The following is a 21,460-nucleotide window of genomic DNA, read 5'->3' on the forward strand; positions in this document are numbered from 1 at the left end:
TAACGAAACCATTCAGCTGGACAGGTCCCCGAACATTTGTTAAAGGAGCAGTTTGGCAATACAAAGTTCTGCCTGTAATTTGCCTGTCTACACTGCGGTAGCTCGCGCGTTCAAATTATGCCCCGCCATAGTTTCATTATTTAAGGTCTGGAATGCTGACTGAGTCTTTTGAGCTGTGCGCTCGCTCATGCTATCGTTCCATAAGGTTTTTTACTATTACACAGATCTTTTATGGCGTGTTTCCATCATGTTCACAGGTCGGATTGTTAAAGTACAGTAATTTATACCGGTGAGATACACAACAGACAACAAAGGAGGACACTCAGCAGCTCTTTTTTATACTCGGTTTGTGGCAAGACGTCAACGTTGAAGAAAGTGGTGCTTTTCTGTCGCCCAATCAGCTGACTGTCGTGGGTCTAGCTCCACCTGCAACGTACCATTACTCTGTTAGCCCAAGGCAAGGGTACCAAAAATGGAAAAGTTGGGAAACTCAAGAAAATACGTACCGAATCGAATCAAACGCGCCATTAGTTGGCTTAATACATTTACTGGCTTTTTTGCAGAGCACTGGATAAAAAAACGTTGCCACTATCATGCATTTTGAATACAAAGCCTAAGTTGGCAGGTAATTGGGTTAGCTCAAAGACAGCTAAGCAAGTCATTTATAAAAACAATAAATTTAGTGTGTAATAAATAGTGACGCCTATGGTGAGACTGCAGTTTGTGACAAACGGAGGATCCTGTCGGACTCTGCAGCCTCCATAAAGCCCTTGGCTAAGGTACATTTGTAAGGCATATTTTAAGGCTACAAAAACCAAATTATGTTTTATTTAAAAAGGACACATTCATGCAAACATAATTATGTTTAATAAACCCTCATAAATGTTAGACGCTCGACCTTTAAAACATGATCTTGTCTATTTGCATGGGCTAGTATTTTTTTTCTTCATGCTACAAGTCCTTATGCTAAGTTATGCTAATTCAATTATTGTAATCAAGTGAAGTGTTGTTAAGAGTTTCCCCGAAAACAAGGCAGAGTTATGAGGACTACACAAGGACAACAACACAGGACCCTCTCAGTAGTTTAAGGTCACACCTTCTAAGTCTATTAGATATGACTGTAAATAAGTGATGACAGCCAGCTGGTGAATGAAGGTGGGGACAAAAGACCTGATAACAATCTCAATGCTGTGAAAAAAGCCCATTCAACACTCATTTAATCAGCCTGGAAATCTCTAGCAGCATCATTAGAGTTTTTCTGTCACTATAAGCAAAAAAGTACTCGTTCTCGTCTGAATGTAAGAACATGTGATTAGTTGCAAACCCCCTCTTCATCCATCTCTTGTTCCATTTCAAGAGGAAGAGCAGCCTGGGCTTGTTCCTTAAGGACAGAGTGTCTTGATACCTGCCTTCTCTCAGCATAAATGAGGCCTGGGCATGAGTCTGCGTCTCCTCAACAGGACATTAATCTGCTACTAGTGAGCTGACCAGAGAGACTGGTGGAACCACAGAGCTGATATATGGCAGGTTTTAGTCTAAGTACTGCTATTGCCGACACTGCAGCTAGAGAACACTTTATCCTTATAATGGCAATAGTGCCAAATCGTATGGAAAAGACTAAAAACAGGCCCGGAACAGGACAGAAATGACCTCTGCCACGCTTTAAAACCTTGTTCTCGTTCAATCTGTGTGGAAAAGTTCAGTTCTTATAAACTTGCCGTGTAAATAAATATAAAGATATAAAGATCAAAGTTTCAATTACTGCAAAAAGCCAGTATGTCTGGGTGAAAGGCCCTCAGGCAAGATCTTAAACTTTTTTTTTTTTTTTTCTTCACCATTTTAAAAAGAGCAGCTCACTCGGGACATGCCCCAAACCACAATCACAAAAATGTATAAATGTGCGTGATTAGTATGATCCAAACTCAGCAGCCCACAGTACATGGGCAATAACATGACATACTTGGAACATTAAGTGGAACATAAAAACCTATTTCTCATAAAGCTTGAGAGGTTCCTGATGTGTTTCTTTAAAGCAACAAAGTGCAAAGAAAATGGTTCGGCTGAACATTTGTGACACGCTCGCTATAAAAGCAACATTTCAGTCCGGGTGGACGTGTGGCTCTCTGTGGCCGGAGAAAAATTACAGTTTGGTGAGAGAAGGAGTGAAAATTGGAAGGATAAAAAAAAGAAAAAAAAAAGGGAATATAACGGCGGAGTGATTTATGTGGCTGGCTCAAACCACACTGAGAGAGGATGTTCTTCCATCATACCTTACATGGAAACATACAGTGCATGAGGGTAGAGTGAGGCTAAAAAGCATGATGCAATGCCCCCACACACGAGAGCCCGTGAAAAAACATGACAGCTGTGTGCAAACCTTGACACAAAGTTGCCTTTTTTGCACATAAAACAGAGGCCTATCTGAGAACACAAAGACACTCACTTATACTGCGAGCGCATATTTATCCAAACCTCTACAAAATGTAATAGATCTTTACTGCATCTTGCCTTGTTTTAACACACAAGCCAGTAAATCATGCTGCAGAAGGCTGGGGTTTTTTTTTGAAGTGTGCTGCGAGGCTTTTCACGGGTATTACATGACAAGGTATTTTTCAAAATAAGGGGCTGCATTCCTGGAGAGAGATAGGAAGAGATTAAGGCGAGGGTGGTGTTGTGTGGGTGTGGTGGTGGGCAAGCGGTGCTCTGACCGAGTGGGTCAATTACTCACAGTGGATGTGGAGAGGTGGAGTAATTCCCCCGATAGTGCTTTCAGTTCAGTCCTTATTAAGGGACAATCAGAGGATTTCTTTTGGGAACACACAGGAGAAGAGAGCCATGCTGTATATACTCACGAGTGTGAAAAAAGCTATGATAACAGAGAGTCTTTTTTTTACGGGGAAATAGTGAGGGGTATTTCATTTGACTCTTTTCCACACTCATACTCAGCCCTGACATGCTCTCAATGACACAGGGCCGAGCTGTTTGATAGAGGACATGCAGGTGCAGAAACTAAAAATTGTATTTTCTAAGCAGGAAGTAGCAACGACTGTAACATTGTCACATTGTTATTGTTTTCTTCTTCCTCCATCTCACTTTGTGATGTCACATTTCACATATGGGTGAAGCAGGGGTAAAAATAACACTGGAACTGCTTTTTTTAGCGGGTTCACTCCCAGGTTTACTAAATACTTAAAGGAATACTACTTTGCATTTAGCTTTGTATTACTAGAATAGGGGTAGCATTTTTGAAAAAATTGTGCTTCCCAACCTCAGTTTCCCCTGAGTCGAGAAATATCTTCCTTCTTTTTTTTGTTACGTGCCCACCAGTGACACTTGGTCCGAGGCTTGAAACTGCAATGCTAATTCCGCACTTTTTAGACCCACTCGTAGGGGGACGGGACCTCAATCTCAGAATGTAAACAGTGTCCGCCATCTTTGCTAACAGTTACGCTAACAGGACCAAGTGTCACTGGTGGGCACGTAACAAAGAAAAGAATACACTACCCCTATTCTTTTTTGCTGGAGGACAGTCTCAATAATTTTGCCCATTATTCACATACAGCTTCATGAAGTGCAGCTTTGAGGCTTAACAAAAATAGCGGCTGATCTTCAGCAAACATTTGCATATTTTACCATTCTTTCTTTCTTACGTCATGCATCTACTACTGTTATACTATATCGCTATATACATGTAACATGCCCTCTGACAGGAATTGAACTACACTAATTTATAAGAAAATATGTCTAAACTACATTTAGGTATCTTGACGACGTCAAATTCAACATTGAAGTTCATGACGTTTGCACTACTTCTGTCAGGCGTAAGCTGGCGCGAACAGAGGGAGCACTTGAAGGGTAATATTTACAGGAAGAAAGATTATGCTCGAAAAAGCCAGAGCCATAGCTGTTAACAAAGGACTAGAAGTCAGCACAAAATTCAGTGGAGTATACCAGTCTTAATCCCAGTCCACCTACAGTGGTTGACAGATATGATGCCAGCTATTAAAAACATGGGAGTTCGTTCATCCAGGCAGAAATGAAATCCCAGCTAATATCACACCCCTGTGGAAAATGTGGCATTTTTTTTTTCTTCATTCTCTGGTTTGTAGTATCAAATTTTAGGACATTAAAGCATTAAGGCATTGCTTTTGAAACAGCAGATGCACATTCCCTAAGTGACAGGGAGCTCACCTCTCCTTCCAAAAAATACATTCCACACTCCTCATACCACAAATCCTTTCAGGGCTCTGCAGGGCTAAAGTTCACAAGCTTTACCAGATCTCATTTTTGTGCATGGCTGTGCTGCTTGTTATTATTAGTGTGGCAGCCAGCCAGCTTAGATGGGTACATGTCTTATGTCCCCCTTCATTCCACCTTCAGGTGAAAGGCCTGAGCCAAGGTCTATAATCTGTGGGTATATCAATGTTTATACGTTGCAATTCCCAATGCAATGTTTGCCACTTTATACTATGCCTTCACAGAATTTGTCTTTGTACTGTGCTCATTGTTTTTCGGTCACTCTCCACATCATCGTGCCTGCTGGGGCAAACACTTTAAATGCCGTTCTCAACCTTAAAGTGAGACCTTCGGGATAGTTACCCTACATCTGTCTCTGTTCTCTCTCTCTCTCCCTCTTTCTGTGGTAATGTGGCTTTGGGATCCATTGCCAGATATTTCAGGAAACCCTAGAGCTTCATGAGACATAATAAAGCTCCCCCTCTTCTCTGTCTTTGTCTGTTTCACTGTAGGTAACACTATAATTCTCCGTCTGCCCTCTGCAGGCTTGGACACTCCACAGCTCATTGGTCCATGAAGCTGAAAGTCATTTCTTTCAATGGCTGTTTGACTCATATCCTATCATTTTAAATGCTGGTGATTCTCCGTTCTAATTCCTGTGCTAACTCTAGACCACACACACATTTAGACGACAGAAGACACCATCATCATCGAAAGCAATTAGCATGATGTGGCATTTACTGCAAAATGAAAGATAAATTTCAGCTTGAGAGGTTAATACATGCGCAGTATTTAAGCCTTCTAATTCCTAAATTTATTAGAATAACACATATCTCAGACAGCCATGAAATTGTAAATAATTGAGTCGTGGTCTTAGGAGGCTTCTCTGGTTGCTCCGTTGAGGTTGCATCAAGGGTTTTGGTGTTTTTTTTTTTTTTTTAAGCTGATGGCAAAAATGAAAATGAGATTTGATTCACGAGGCAGCCGAGCTAAACGGAAACAAATCCAAAACCACAGCTGACCTCCCCACAGACACTAATCTGTCCATGGAGGTTTCACCCATCTCCTCGCCTTCCAAATTGTCTCCTCCACCTGGTCAACCGTGCTCTCAAACACACAGACGCACGTCTGAAGCCCTTCATTCACATCGACAAGCACCTACACACATACCTATCCACCCCCAGCCACCCACCACCCACCTTGTGTTTATGTTCAGAGCTTGAGTGACTGGTATTTCATTTCGGCCTGCCCGGAGCTCTCCTGCACAGTTTGGCTTGGCCAGTGTACCATTACTGGTCATTAAGTCTAACCTGAACTAATAGAGGCCCATTTTCCAAGGTGGTCTCCCAGGTGGCTGTCACAGGAGTGAGTGGCATGGCGGGGCTCGGGGTTTGACTTAGGCACACAGGGTCTCATGAAAAATCAGCTGGGATGTGAGCCAGACTCCATCATACATTGGACAAAGACTCTAAACAAGAACCCTTTGTTTTGAGGGGTGGGGGGGGGGGGTTGTCTGGGTGCTTTGTTTCTCATTAAAGCAGGTTTAATGAGGTCAGCCAGAATAAGGCAGAACAGACGCCACATCCCATCCCTCCGATAAATGTAATCTGCTTTATTTGTGCATTATTCAACATCATTTACTCGCTCACAAATAAAGCCACGGGTGTTGGTGACACAACTGTTTGGAATTTGGGGGATCATAAAAAATACTGTCCACCAAACTATCATGTTTAATATGTTTAACATTTATTTAACATTAATATGTTTAACAAGCATAGAAATGGCAAATGAGGTGATGAGTTGTTAAAAAAAGCAGTAAAAACATTTGTAAATTCAAAGCCACATCCTCATGCAACACTTGATTAATTAATAATTTAATTAAGAGGAACCTGATTAGTCGTTTGATTAATTCATGTTTTGTCTGGAAAATGAGGGGAAAAAAGAGAAAAGGATAGTGAAAAACGTCCATGATGAGAACTCCCCTAAGCTAGTGAACAATTCATTTTCAATCAAATAATTGGTGCACATATTCTAGTGCTGTCGCCATGAAGGAATTTCCCCTGCAGTGATTCCCGGTAGCTTGAAAGCGCTTTACGCCATTGCAGTTGTTTTCTGTTTGCACTGATCTGGATACGAGGTGAGCTCTTGCCCAGTCAGTTGCGGTCGTGACGGTTGTCTACTGTCCACTGCAGTTAGCCTCATTCCTTGCGGTTACCACGACGACCCTTATGATTACAAATCATTACGCAGCTTCAACTGACTCCTACACCTAACATACCAGCGCTTTATTTGTACATGTGCATAATAATGTGAAGGTGGTTACAGGCAAAAACATTTTCTGTCAGCACAAATGTTCTCAAATTCAATTAGTAATTATATTGGCAAAAAAAAATATGCATGTTTTAGCTGTGCTCTCCTCCATGTGACACATGTCATCATTAATCAGAGGAGAAGGAGCCATTAGTCTGAATGTGGGGGTAATTAATCCACACTCACACTCCATTAGACGTCATGCTCAATTTGTGCAGAGCGCTGCGTACTGGGTAAATAAGCCGAGATGACTGGACCCACAGCTATTATCCCACAATCTGAGTCGTTATAATACTGTCAAGGTGCTAACATGCGTCTCCGGGACGGTTTTGATCTCAACTAGTGAGCGCACATGTAGATCAAGTGGATGTTACACATTAAATTGAAAGCAGAATGACATGGATGGCTGTTTCTATTAAGGAATAGCATTCATGTGTCTTTTCAAGGAGGAAATTTGTGAACTTCTCAGGCTGATCAGATAATCATTCACATGTGTATCTCAGTCATAAAAAATGTGACTGGACTTCACCATTAAAGCCAAACCATAAGCCTCCAACAAGGTTAAACTGCAGTAGGGCATGCAGTATGAATCAGCCTTTAGTTTAATAAGTACCATTTGGCTGTCACCTCAGTGGCCATAGAGCTGCTCTATTACAGTAAAGCCCCTCCAGTACAGAGCTGGGGTTATACAATAAAAACCTGACTGAGTGTTTCTCCCAATCACCACTGGCAGATCTCTGATGAGGTAAAGAGCTCTCTGATGCCAGCCTCTGTCCCAGTGGAACACTGTCTGATTAAAATGGTTTTCTGGGACCATTTTGTGCTCTGCGTGCCCTTGCCAGACACGAGTTGGAGCACAGAAAGAAAACTTGAGAAATTACGAGATGCATACATCCACAAAACGAGATATAATCAGATCTTTGGTAGGTAGGTAGGTAGACGAAAGCACAGGGATTCTGATATATTTAACCCGAACCCACGTGAGTCTAAAAACATATTCTGCATTTGTTACTGGTGTTGAAGGAAGAATGACTTTGCCTTAGCTATTCCGCTCTTTTCATCTTCAGCCTTAATCTTCGACCCCCCTCCTATGCCACTTATCTTTCCTATCCATGCTGTGTAGTGGAAAAGAAACAGCAACAGCGGAGTTTTCATACTCTCCTGTCCTCTCGACTCGCCTGTATTACATTCCTGAGCAATCTACCAACGGCTTGTATGTATGTGCACGAGTATGCTTCTGATTAGGAGGCACAAAGAGAACACTCTATAAATGCACTCTTAAACAATTACCACTGCTCCTGACTGCAGCCTTGACACAGACCTCAGACTGTGCTGCTGCCTCGCTTGCTTATTCAGGTGGGAAAGATGGATACAGACCATTTACATTGCAGTGTGCTTTGTTTAAAGACACGTGCCCACAGTTTGACTTTACATAACAGACTGCAAAGGCTATGGAAAACATTAAGAGTTTCAGATGTGGTACATTTATTTGTTTGTGGCAGCCCGCCAGAGTATTGACAGCGACCTCGCTGAAATAAGTTTCTTTTTCTGAAATTCCTTTACTATCATCCACAGGTGAGTGATTAGAAAGACCTGGAAGTCGCCTGATTAAAATAAAACGTGTTATGTGCAGTTTCATTATTGACTAAGCATTTAACGTTGCTATAATCAATTTGTTTTGTGTATTAACAATGCATACAACGGCAGTGTGGTACTCGCGCTAATGAACTCGGGGAATAATTACTCACCTCTGCAGTTTTTACCAATCAATGTTGTTTTCAGACAAAGTAGCTACATTTTATCAGCAAAAAAGGGCTCTGCTGAAACTACTGTGCACTACTTGGCTAGCACCATACGACAGGGATACAAAGCTAGCAGCAAGTCGAGCTACAGTTGAACTGGACTGTCCCAGTACACGAACACAAGTGGGAAAAATATTAATTGAATGAAGTATGTCCACTTCCACTCCGCTATGTGGCAATATGCCTCCTTTCCGCTTTGATTAGGTGTTCTTCAGGTTAGCATGGGGCTAGTTAGGTAACATGTCGGCCATCTTGAGCCTTTCAACTAGCTATGACCTTTAAAATATTCCGTTTTTTAAGCTAACAGAGCATACACTCACATGTATCATGCTGAATTTCATGTTCTCTCCGCCGTTGTCTTACAACAAAGTTCGTAACCAATTTCCAATGTTTTAATCCTGAGAAAGCACAAACTAGACGATCCCGTCAAGACGCAGGACCACACACTTGGCGGTTTCTCGCAGAAACTCGCGTGATTTAACGTGACTTCAGAATGTTAACAGACATGGAGGCGGACGGTTGTGATATTGTCTTGCAGGACACATTAAACAAGCAATCATACTGTTGCCATAAATCCGCAAGTTTGTCCTCTTTCTCTACTGTCCACCGGGCTTGGGAGCACAGCGGGCAATCTGGTCAACTCTGTCCTACTGGCTACTCCGAAGTTTATCAAACATGTCTAATATTTACGATTTGGCCAGATATACTGTTCAAATCAGCCTAAAATCAGAAGGCACCCACGATTGTTGGAAGGACCAGAATGTAAGAATTTGTGATAAAGTACAGACTCAGTGATTAATCAAGAAAATAACGTGCAGATTTGATGGTAAAATCACCAATTCACTGCTCATAATTTATTAAGTTTTTATTATCATTAAGTAAGTATTTTCCTCAGATTTTTGAATTAAAAAAAAAAACAACCTCTGAAGCGTTTCCAATGAAATAAACAAAAGTCTGACTCATATGAATACCCATGTAAGGACACAGGGATTGTTTTATGTGTATGAGGTAAGGTACTTCCATAATTACCACATACATAACCGATCGCGCTCTCACCAGTTCTCACTCCTGTGATAGCCGGCGTTCAACATGGCGTTTCCAAGCTGTCCTTCACATTCACCGTGCACAACGCAACACACAGAGCAGCACCTCTATCGCCACAAGCATAAATCCAGCAGGCCTATAACTGACCTGCACACCGCCCCGTCTGTTTTCCCCCTATGCGATTCATAGAGCAGTTAACCTTGCTAACTGTGTAAACACATGACCTCACCGGTCATGTGTTTACACTCAGTGCTATTTTTCACACACGCCGCTGGGATTTACATCACCTTATTACCTCCATGTTCCCTTAATTCCCCATTACACTAAAATATGGGACTTTTAGAAGGTGGTATGACAGGCCCTTGATTAGCAATGTTTGTTTAGTTTTGGGGGTGCTACAGAGGAAGACGATAGGCTGAGAGGAGAAGAGAGGAGGAGGAGGAGAAGGGAGGTGAAGAGAGGACGGGGGGAGTGGAGAAGAAATAGGGTGAAGTTGAATAAAAAAATGAACTAGAATAATCATTTCTATTAGGGGGAAAATCGGTGAGGTAGAATATATTGGTGTCAGACGAAAGGAGAGGGAAAGATAATTTCGCTGTGAGGACAGAGACAAGTAAGGTGGTTTCTCTGCCACAGGGACACACTCTGCACGTCTGAGATCCCAAAGGGAGGACAAGGAAAGGAAAACACAAGGCCAATCAGCTAACAGAGACATTTCCTGTGCTTGTTTTATCAGATGAGAAGATGCCCAAAGGCTAAATGTCCCTCTCAAAGTGTTGTACACTTCTCCAAATAACCTGCTTTGGGGAACGAAGGGGAGAACATGCATCTTTGTGGGATGACATCAGAAGCACCGCTGGGGAGCAGTGACCTCACTCTCACACAATCAATCATCCACAAAAACCCCAAGAAATGCGGACCACGTGAATAACAGAGGAGGTTTTACCTTTTATGAGATAAAACAAGGCTGACTCTTAAGGTTAATCATCACCCACTTAAAGAAAAGATTTAGTTACAGGGAAAGGAATACAAATGTGTTTTTTGATACCTATGAAACTTTGGGTGGAGCTTGGCATCTGGTAACTAGCAGATGGTGGACCAATGTGCCGATTACCAACACCAACATGCCATGCTGCCTATTAGGCAATCTGGACATGAGTGATAGCAATTTAAAATTTAGAGAACACGAGCGAGAGGCTGATCCAACAAATGCTCTTCATCAGAATGTGACTAAAACCCAGAGGAATGCACGCACAGGTCTCTCACACCCACATGACTGCTTCAGTCAGGAGAATCAAAGTTTGGGAAATAGTCTGGAAAGAAAAGGAAGTAAAGATATGGATCCTAAAAGGAAGGATGACTGTAAAATTATTCTTGCATGTGCAGTGTATTCAGGCTTATAATAGCTTAATTCGACGATGACTGGGTTGACTAAAAGCTCAGAAAAAAAAAAAGCATTCTCCATCACCCAGAGTCAAAGTATGTATAACAAATGGCAGAATATCCAAAAAAACACATGGGTATTATTCAACAGCACTGTCCCACGTTATCAAGGCTACAAAATGACGAACAAAAAAGAGGATATAAAGCTAAATTACAGAGAGGAAATTTCATTGCATGGAAGGTTTTTTCTTAGGGGCAAATAAAAGGAATTTTGAGTTGTATCACAAGCATCTGCAAAACTCCTACCGCTAATTTTCCAGGCCCTGAATAAACATTATCTTAGGTTTCATGCCCTCATGTGACTTCACAAGCAATTAAGCAGCACGACCAATTTCTGTCTACCACTTGTTGGCTGTTAGTCTGTGAAAGAGTTAAGAATTTGTCTCCAACTCGGGATCTGCCCGTCCGTCCAAGCTCACCATATTATACAACTAAGCGTGCGGTTCTGGATGCAGCGCATTCAAATTACATGCTATCGCATTCAAAAGACGAGGGGGGGGGGGGGGAACAGGACAAGTACACTGTGGAGCTCTAGTCCAGGGCCAGAGTCCCATGAGCGCTAGCTGCATGTCAATCACAATCCCTTCAAATGAGCTGAACCCTGTCGCGATCCTGCTGTCGTCCAGAAGACACAAACCTAAAACCAAAACTCATTTCTTTCCAACAGGCGAGACGTGAACCACAATGACAAGAACACCACTGATGAAACACGAGTGCAGTCATTTTTTGCATGAAGGTGTGCAGGCGAAGTTAATGCTGCATCTTTATCTTAAAAATGTTTAACTTAAACCAACAGGAAACATGCCTGACATAGTTTCACTGGTCATTTATGAGGAAAAAGCTCTGCCACCTGCTGTGCAGGGACAACGTATGTTTAGCTGATGTGCTAGCATGTAACCACTGGAAACTGAACCAAATTTAAAAAAACACATTATAGGTAAACATCTACTTAAAAAAGAGCAGAACAGTCAGATCATTTGTTTTAGAAATTATCTTTGCCAGTTTTCCACTCTATTCAAATTCAGTTTGCCACTTGGTTGGCTGCGTCTCCTCACTGGTGGTAAGAAACTATTGCCTTGCAGGGAAACTCTGGATTTTTGCTTTGGAACTTGATACTGTGCTGGATAATGAGCGTCTAGGATCAAACCATCAAAAAAAGCATTCACATACAGTATACTGCAAGCATACCTGTAAACACATTACTGTGTATTGACAGATTCATGAAGGCTGCATGCTTAAGCAGATGTTTAGATTGTGATAGGAATATGGCACAATATTAACCAGAGCCAACATGTAACTTTGATCAAGACTATGAGAGAAGGGAGGGAAGTAAGAGAGGGAGCCAGCGCACAGTAACTAGAAGCCTTCACCGCACTGTGCAGTCCAGAGCCAGACTCCGGAAATGCATGGCAGTGTTCCCTACATCCTGCCTGCCCAGCCCTAACCCTGGCCCTGGCTCTCACCCTACACTGCCAAACCCCTGTTATCACTCTATGCAATTACCTCCAGATTCCTCTGCACCCATATCATACCGTGCCAATTATAAAATCCCCTCCTAAGTACACTACAAAGCGCTACATGCATTTGACTGTAAAGCCTGCTGTTTTCTGTGTGGTTGAGCCGAGAAATGGCTGCGTGAGAATGTATGAATTTGAAAAGAAAAGAAAAATCCTACACCTCTGATTCCAAACTCGGGGGGGAATTTGTGTTGTTGCCAAAAGCATTCACAAAAGGAACAGTAAGTCAACTGGTTTGACGAAGCAGAAAAGACAATTTGATGACAAATATAAATCCACGTATGGAGTAGCTGTAACACATGAACATACAATGTTAGATAATGGAATGGAATGAGCAGGGGCTTCAAACAATTAGGGATGGTAATCGGTCCGTATCGGTATCTAAAAATGTATCATCCAATACAATCCAAAAATGCTATATATCGCATCCTTCACTATGCACAGACTGAAAAAAATGTAAATAAAAATCAGTCAAAGCTGATTTAGCCGAGTCCTTTTTGGGCTGTTTATTTCTTCTTTTTGGGAGAGCAATGTTTGTTACACAGTTGGAGATGTTTGGGTTTAAAATTACTCAGACCAAGTGTGTTGATAACAGCTTCATAGTCGTTTAAATGATCTAAAATTACTGTATTGGCTGTACTAATATCAGTATCTGGTTATTCCATACCTACATTCAAATATAAAACCATGCTCTGCAACATAAAGGTACGTAAGCGACTCTCCGTTACATTCCACCACATGAGTTCACCCACTGGTTACACCTGTCAGCGGAAGCACACCAGCTACATGGCACTAGTAAAGTGAGATAGTTGCAAACAGATGGAGTATGGCTGGAAATGGATTCTATTGAGTTTCTGCATATTGCAACTACTAAGAAGGATCACTGGAATATTCGTCATGTGGACATGCCAACAGTGTTTTCGTAATTATTCAGAGTGTTAAGGTACATTGAATAACCTAAACAGTACACAACTATGAGGTAAGTTGCCCAAAGTAACTAGCACTAATCCGAAAGAAGCAGTAGATGTTAATGCAAACAAACCCTACAACTTTTGTTGAAAACCTGTCTGAACAAGCCGTGTCACTGCTCCCTCTCATTAATTATTAGGACAATACAGTACTGCAGGATGTAGTAAACATATGTTGATATGCAGAATGGTGGGAAAAAGACAAGTTATAAAGGGAAACAAGCTGGTGGTTCAGGGTTCATCCTGTAAGACAATGACCCAAAACATCAGGAGACCAGAACCAGATGGAGGTTTCACATGACCGAGGGCATCACAGTCTCCAGACCTAAACCACATCCAGCTGGTTTGTGATAAACTGGACAGAAGGTGAGGGGAAGACCAAAAAATGGCAAGTGTACATTAGCTTTGGCTCCGGTGTTGAAACAAACTGATCGATAGTTTATTTTAGCTGCAGAGAGAATGCCACAGACGTATGCAGAGTCACAACTTTAAATTGACTGATAATAGATCAATACCTAGTTGAAAATAGAGATACATGGCTGACAGCACAAAAGTATTGCACATGATTTAATTATTTAGCCTGCCATAATGAATAAGCGGTTTAAATCATTTGCTAAAAGCAGTGGATTAATGTTAGAAACAACCTGAAGCAACAGATAAATAATGCAGGTAACAGCCAAGTTGCTGTCATTGAAATGTGACTACATGTAGAAGGAAAATGGCGAAATGGACAGATCTGCTAATGGTAGAAGGTAAATACCTGGAATGACCAGCTTCTGCTTATAAGAAGAAGAAGAAGCAAACTTGAAGACCACTGACTGTTTAAGATACTGTCATAATCAAAATCAGATTAAATGAAAACGTCTGGAATGTGGAGATGTTGGTAAGACATTACTATAGGGCATGTGGCAGGACTGTTGGGCCACATCAGACAAAAACATTGGGAGCCACTGTACTAGAGGACTGTTATGCATTGCATTCCAGAGGCTATTCCAATCATCTGTCACCAGGTTGGGCCTGCACCTTATAAGGAGTGGAGGGCATTTTCCACATGTTTTCCAAACACTGCACGACTTATCTGATACAGTTTCATGGACAATTGCAACGCTGTATCTACCCCGAAAGCATTTTTTTGAAAAGGCGATACAGATGTACCCTCTACAGCCCCCTCTCTCCACCCTCTATGCATTTTGCATGCTACCATTTCACAGATACCACTATGTAATATAGTCAAGATCAAAAGGCTTGACGCCCAACTCCAGCACAATGAGTTGAGGAGTGGTTTTTTTGCCCCCAGGGTGGTGGGATTGTAGAATGTGATACCTTGAAATGATGAGAAGTGGATTCATCTGTGAATGAGTAGACCTATTTTTATTTGTAACGCTGCCCTACAGTTTTGTCTGCAGGAGATGCTTGATGTGTTTTATATCCATGCTTCAAAGGAGAACTGCTATGTGTGAATCAGCACGATATCGTGGTCACATTTGATCTTTGAGGAGTCCTGGTAGTCATACTTGCCTTTGAGCCAACTTTGAACATATTGTATACATCATATTTCAACAGGTTCACCCACATTCTGCTATTAACAATGAGGGGCAAGAAACTGTAAATATGTCTTTCAAATAGTCTAAAATGGTCCTAAAATAGTATCAGGTAGGCTGCTGAGCAGCAACAATAATGTGACTACTTTAAATTCATTCTACAAACAAATCATGTTCAGGAGACGGTAGTGACACTATGATTGGAAACTTCTTAAAGCCCCCTACAACTATGGATGAAACCAGTGAAGTGCCGGAAGTAAAAAAAAGTTTCCCCAAAGTTTAAATTAGGGCTGCAGGGATTATTGGATTATCCGATTACTTGAGTGTTTTTTCAATAATTAAAACAAGCTTCCTGCTTTTCCTTTGCTTCATATAACAAAGAATTCATTCAACGGAATAATTTGGTTTGTGGACAAAACAAGACATCCAAGATCATCATCATTTCCAGGTGTGCTGAACCTGATCAACAATAGTCAACATTGGACCAATCAAGTACTTGACTAATGGAGAAAACGTTCTACAGATTAATCGTTAGTCCTCGTCCTAGTTTGAATGCAAGCTTCTTTAAGACTTTTTCAGTCTGTGTGTTTTCATGTGTCGTTGGTGGAATGACCTACTGAGAGCTACCAAAACAGGAGCGTCCCTGTCCATCTTCAAGAAGCTCTTGAAAGCCCAGCTCTTCAAAGAGCATCTTCTGTCCTAGCACTTACCTCCCCCCATCCGCCCCCCCCGCACTTGGATCCACCTCGGGCACTCGCACCCTCTATCAGTCCATCTAGTGGAGTTCTTTCCAAGACTACTTCTATGTAGCTTATTCTTCTTTTGTAAGACACTTTGGATATAAAAGCGTCTGCTAAATGCTTAATTGCAAATGTTACAAACACACTAACAGGTCAGCAAAGTTAATCAAATATATATATATATATATATATATATATATATATATATATGTATATATAAAGGAAAGATGCAGAAAACCAAAAGAGAGTTGGTTGTACGTAGCGCCCTTTGGGCCCCTAAAGATTGGGACCCTTAAAATCCCTGGAAGCGGCCCTGCTGCTTAGGCTTGGCAGGCCGGGGCTTTGGAGATCCCCCTCCTCCTCCTCCTCCTCCTCCTCTTGCCCCTTCATACTTTACTCGATATGACTCTGAAACTATGAGCGCGGCTCACAGGGTTGGACCCACATCTTTTGAGTCGTTCACAGCGCTCTAACGTGACAGAAAAAGTTTAGAAAAAAAGCGCGCAGAAGAAGCAGCGACGTGAGCGAAAGTGAAAAGTATCAGCAGCCCACGCGCAAAGAGAGTGTGACCATCTCCCATCATCGTGGACTGCTGTTGTCGCTAAAGCATCAGTGGAAAGTGAAACAGCTCTGTGTGTGTGTGTGTGTGTGTGCAGGCGGTTCAAAGTCTTACCTGTGGATCTTAACGGGACAGAGAATTGTTGTGAGTCGAGTGAGAGGAGAGAGGAGAGGAGTTGGGAGCCAGTCTGCAGTCGATCCTCCACTACACTCAATGTTAAAACCAAGCCGAATTCCCTTCCAAGCCCCTCCCATCCACATACAATCGCACATCTACTCTTTGGCTGACTTTGTCAAAGCTCGAGCTCTGCTGTTAAAACGCTGAGCCGCCGCTGCTGCCGCTGCTGCTCGATCAGACCTCACTCTAAAAGCATTTACAAGGCCTGAGCCTAGAATCCAAAAAAAATCAAAGGTGAGGAACTCCTGCTACATTCCTGATACATGAAGTGCTTCTTCTTTTCTTTCTTTTTTTTTTAGTGGAAAGTGCCCTTTATGGTTAACATCTGAGAGAAAACAAAGAGTGATCACATGATAATAAAAAGAAGGAGGGTTGGCTGTTTACAGGCTGAAAGTAACTTAATAAATGTGGAGCCACAGTTTATTTAAATTTAAATGTATTTGTACAGTGTCAAAATCACTACATACAGTACTCTACACTACTCTAGGTCACGGGTCTGGCTTTGAAAAAAGCTAAAAACACTATTTTCATTATTTCTTTCAAAGTGATCCCTTGTATTTTAGGGATCGAGGTGATAAATAACAGTGGTTTCATGTTTCGCCGACTAAAGAAATGCATCACATCCTATGTCTTCTTTGTCAAATGCCAAATTGAAATGTGTTTGAAATGTGGAGAACCATTCCCAGCACTTACATGAAGTCATGCACACATTAAAGGGCCACTTCACCCAACAAATATACAGCTTTTTTGACTCATTTCCTGAGATAAATGTGTTATTCGATCACCAGACAGTGGATCTGAGACACATCTCTCATTCCCACAACTGAGGAAGTTGGGGTTGAAAAAAAAATTTAAAAAATTGACAAAGCGTCGACGTCAAAGTCGCTTCCTTCAAAGAAAATGAAAGCCCTACTCTGCTCTTTACTGTGCTTCAGTCACGTTTTATGAGTAAATTGTAATTTGAGTAATTTGACCCAGTGACCCCTTTAAGAGACCTGTCCCTCTATGCATCCGCATAATTATGCCAGCATAAATTCCAATTAATTTTTAGAAGTTTCTCGCATCCATTTGAGCAGTGCCGCCATGAGGATACATGAAGTAGTGAAGTACTTTAGAGCGCCTTCATTTATTCATTATAATATCAATATTTGGTGCATTGATATTCGTATTGCACGAGGAAGGACGACGATATATCACCAAAGCGATATTTGTGGGACTGTAAAATTTCTTGTTTCCATAGCCAAAGAATAAGCCTTGTATAGGACAGGATGTAGAAAACTACTTCCTGTCTCAAGAAAGCGGCATAGATAATACAAATTAGTTACAGAGACGAGACAATTTCAGATCTAAACCTCACAACAGAATATAAAAGTTAAAAGGAGGTCATTAAAGGAGAGTAAAAAAGAGAATATATATTATAATAATAAAGTAAAGTGCAGAAGTATACGGGCCAGACCAACAAGATCCTTAATCCGAACCCATCAAAGAGGTTATGTATTTTTCACGACGCTCCATAAACAGCCTTTGAATGTATATTAAAACATCTTTTTCAAACATAATAAAAAAAAACATATATACAAACTGCTCACCATTTCCTAAAATAAAGAACTAGCGAATGTTTGCTCCGTGGGATGCAAATGAAAATCAAACATTTATCATTACATCTCTAAACTATTTTTATGTGTGTATATAAAACTTGCTAGTTTAGGCCATAACATTTAAATATGCAATGAGATAATGATATTTTTTTTATGATTTTCCATTTTTTACACTCTGTTTTAATTATTTAGACACAGTCATTATTTAGTGAATACAAATGTGTGTGCTTCTAACCCTTTAACACCGAGCGTGTCGCAGATGACATGTTTGCGTAAGCACACTTTGCATCACTGTAATTACGCGACGGTTTGTGCTAACGGGAAAATTGGCCAGTTTTTAGACATTGAGACAAAGGCTCAACTGAATGTTATTTTAAATATGTTTTATACTGTTCGAATTTCAAATTTAACACGCAAAATCTGGTGTTTGTGTACGACCACAACTTTTTGTTTTGCTCATTTTAAACTGTTAAAACATGCAGTACATTGTAAATAACTGCTAGATATGAAAAGTTATTCTGGAAATGGGCAAAAGGGACATTTTCTGGCCCTTTTTTTGGTTAAAATAAGCAAAAACAAAAGTCCAGATAGACATTTTGAGGCTCAGGTGTTAAAGGGTTAAGAATACAGGGCAAATAAATGTTACATGCCTGACTTTAGTATGACTCGGACATGATGATCATGCATCAGGCACAAGGTTCCCCCCCCCCCCCCTTGTACACAGCATGTGCAGTACTTTTTTTTTTTTTTTTACATCCATGATACTGATAAAAGTGCAGTGTCACCTTTAATTTCCTCCACCAAATACAGCTCTGCTATTTGTGACCTTTTCTCCGTCAGCACTTTTGTTGAGGATGCAGGGAGTCGGGGCGTTAGGAGTTGACAAACACAATAGCTGCAGTGTTCTACTTTGGTCTGTGAGCGAGCAGCTTGGAGACACTGCCTCACTTTGTCTTCGCCCCCGTTAAAACAATGATGCTCACAACAAAAGAATGAACTTAAGAGCATTAGGCCACTGGTGCAGAAATGAGCACCACATGTGCTAGTGGTCTTTTTTTTTTTTTAAAGATACATTTAAAGAAATGTCGTGAGTTTGAGCATGTGTGTGAGTTATAGGGCCATCCCGCTTAACAAATTTTGGAATCTGTTTATTTTCACCCCCTTGAAATGTGATGTTATTGTCAAGATAAACTGTCATTTAGCCGGTTTCTTTCCAATCCAGTTTGAACACAACATCTTTGCCATAGAAACCCCCAGTTACCCTCATCACAAACCACTTTATGGCATCATCTGATTGCAAAAAAAATGATGCATCTCATGCTCAGCTGTCTAGTTTATTCTAAGCCTCCAAAAAAATTAAAGGAATATTTCACTGATTTGCATTTAGCGTTGTATTACTAGAATAGGGGTAGTATTTTGGAAAAATTGTGCTCTCCAACCTCAGTTTCCCCTGAGTCGAGAAATATCTTCATTCTTTTTTTTGTTACGTGCCCACCAGTGACCCCTAGTACAAATGACTGGAGTTGGGACTAAGCCATAAAAGTGCCAGCAGAGGTAGCAGTGAACATATGGACACAAGTCCAAAGGAAACATCACGGCTCTCGGCTGTTTCACTTTGCCGTTCGCAGTTGCCGTCAAAAGATTCACAGATTGTTGTTGTTGCCTCGAGCCAAAAAAGAACTTTAAACGCCACCTGACACACATGCCGTTAAAATGTTTCATCACATGAAACACAGTCAATAATAAATGTTTTAACACCACGTTGCTTTCAACAAACCTTTGATTTCTTTTTTTTTTGCCCCCATTTCGTCATATTTTCTTTCAATCAAACGAAAGACATCTCGTCGTCATCTTGCGTGAAACTGACATGAGAGGTGAGGATCAGGTTTGTTTCAGTCGAAGGAAAGTTCTGTTGCTAATGATGAAAGTTGCATATGTTATTCTGCAACAGCGGTAATACAGATGTCTCCATGACAACACCACAAAACACAAGAACCATCAGGGTCACGCAGCAATATTAAATACAATCAGCATCTGCCGGGTTGAACGATAAAGTACGAGTTATTCACGTCAGACATGGACTTGAACTGTGAGCACATGTATGATGGATGATTGGTATCGAGGACGTCTCTGTGATTCCGCTGATCGATGTTCGTGCCAAGTTCCTGCAGCATCCAGGGTAAAAACCAGGATTTGTTTTTATCATTCTGATCTGTCTCTTGTTCCTTTCCATCTCTCTCTGCTGTGTATTGTCAAACACAATAATGTCAACACAGGACAGGCACGTGCGGTAGTAAACATGTGGACCATTTCCTTGGTGTACAGCTCATGTTTGACTTAATACCAACAAATAACCTGCTACATTCCTTGGACAAACATTCTGTGGCAACACTGCTCATACCGGATCATACCGGAAAGACCTGGTCTTTTTGTTTTTACAAAGATACACAGATAAACCAAAGGTTCTACAGTGTGGATTGGGTAATTGTTAATTGGTAAACATAAGATTTTTCCACATACATGGGGCCACACGGTTGGTGTAGTGGTTAGCACTCTTGCCTTTGTGATCCGGTCAGAACAAGGGCCTTTCTGCATGGAGTTTGCATGTTGTCCTCCCTGTCAGCGTGGGTTTACTCCCACAGTCCAAAGACATGCAGATTAGGTAAATTGGACGCTCTAAAATTGACTGTGATGGACTGGCGAACTGTCCAGGGTGTATCCCGCCTATCGCCCTATAGGCGGGGTAATGCAAGTGGCTCCATAAACCACATGGGTGCTTAAAGCCTAAAACAAAGATTGACTCACAGAATCATGTCTCCCTCTAAATACCAAAAAAAACTTATGTCGATAACGTCACACACTCAAATGTGCAGTAGTTTTGAAAGGGGAGGAGCTTGAATTGGTAAAAGAATTAAAGTACCTTGGTGTTATTCTGGACTCCTCGTTCACTTTCAAAAATGATCTCAAAAAACAATCAAATGCAACACACTCAACTTCAGACAAATTACGCCGTCACTGGCAACAAATGTGATTTTTGCATGCTATGATTTTCTCCCATGTAGAACACTGTTATACTAAGTGGTCTCACACTGGTGTAACCACAGTCACACACATAGAATCATTATATAAAACGGCACTAACATTTTCTGACAAGAAAACAAACAAAATCTCATATCATTACTGTCAGATCCTTGAAAAATATACAACTTCCTGAGTTTTTACAATGTTTTAAGTCCTTAAATATGCCCTGCGCCATGTATAAAATACTTCATGTACTTGCAGCACCGCCGTGAAACAATAAAAGCTGTCAGTGGCACAACCACCGGGGGCCACAGAGGAGAGAGTATGAGGTGCCCTACAGAGGCAGCGACATCTGGATTAACATACCGCTTACAATAAGAGAATATCCACCTCAGAAACTGGCTCAAAAATCCACACTGTAATCATCAGAGGGAGAATAAAATTAGCGCAGACGTATGTGAGCATGCGCAGCATTTGTTTACTCTGCACTGTCTGCACTCTACA

General features: G+C 41.2%; 1 protein-coding gene across 4 annotated transcripts in view; it reads right to left on the bottom strand.

Moving 5' to 3' along the window:
- The window catches only part of cald1a (caldesmon 1a), a 57,549-nt gene extending 41,130 nt beyond the window's left edge, over positions 1-16,419 (bottom strand). For all 4 annotated transcript variants that reach the window (XR_009239899.1, XM_058624484.1, XM_058624483.1 and 1 more), the window contains exon 1: positions 16,275-16,419. The gene's annotated coding sequence lies outside the window, so the exon portion shown is untranslated. The remainder of the gene's footprint in view (positions 1-16,274) is intronic.
- Between the last annotated feature and the right edge of the window lie 5,041 nt (positions 16,420-21,460).

Source organism: Solea solea, chromosome 3 (genome assembly GCF_958295425.1).
Source record: "Solea solea chromosome 3, fSolSol10.1, whole genome shotgun sequence".
Lineage (NCBI taxonomy): Eukaryota > Metazoa > Chordata > Actinopteri > Pleuronectiformes > Soleidae > Solea > Solea solea.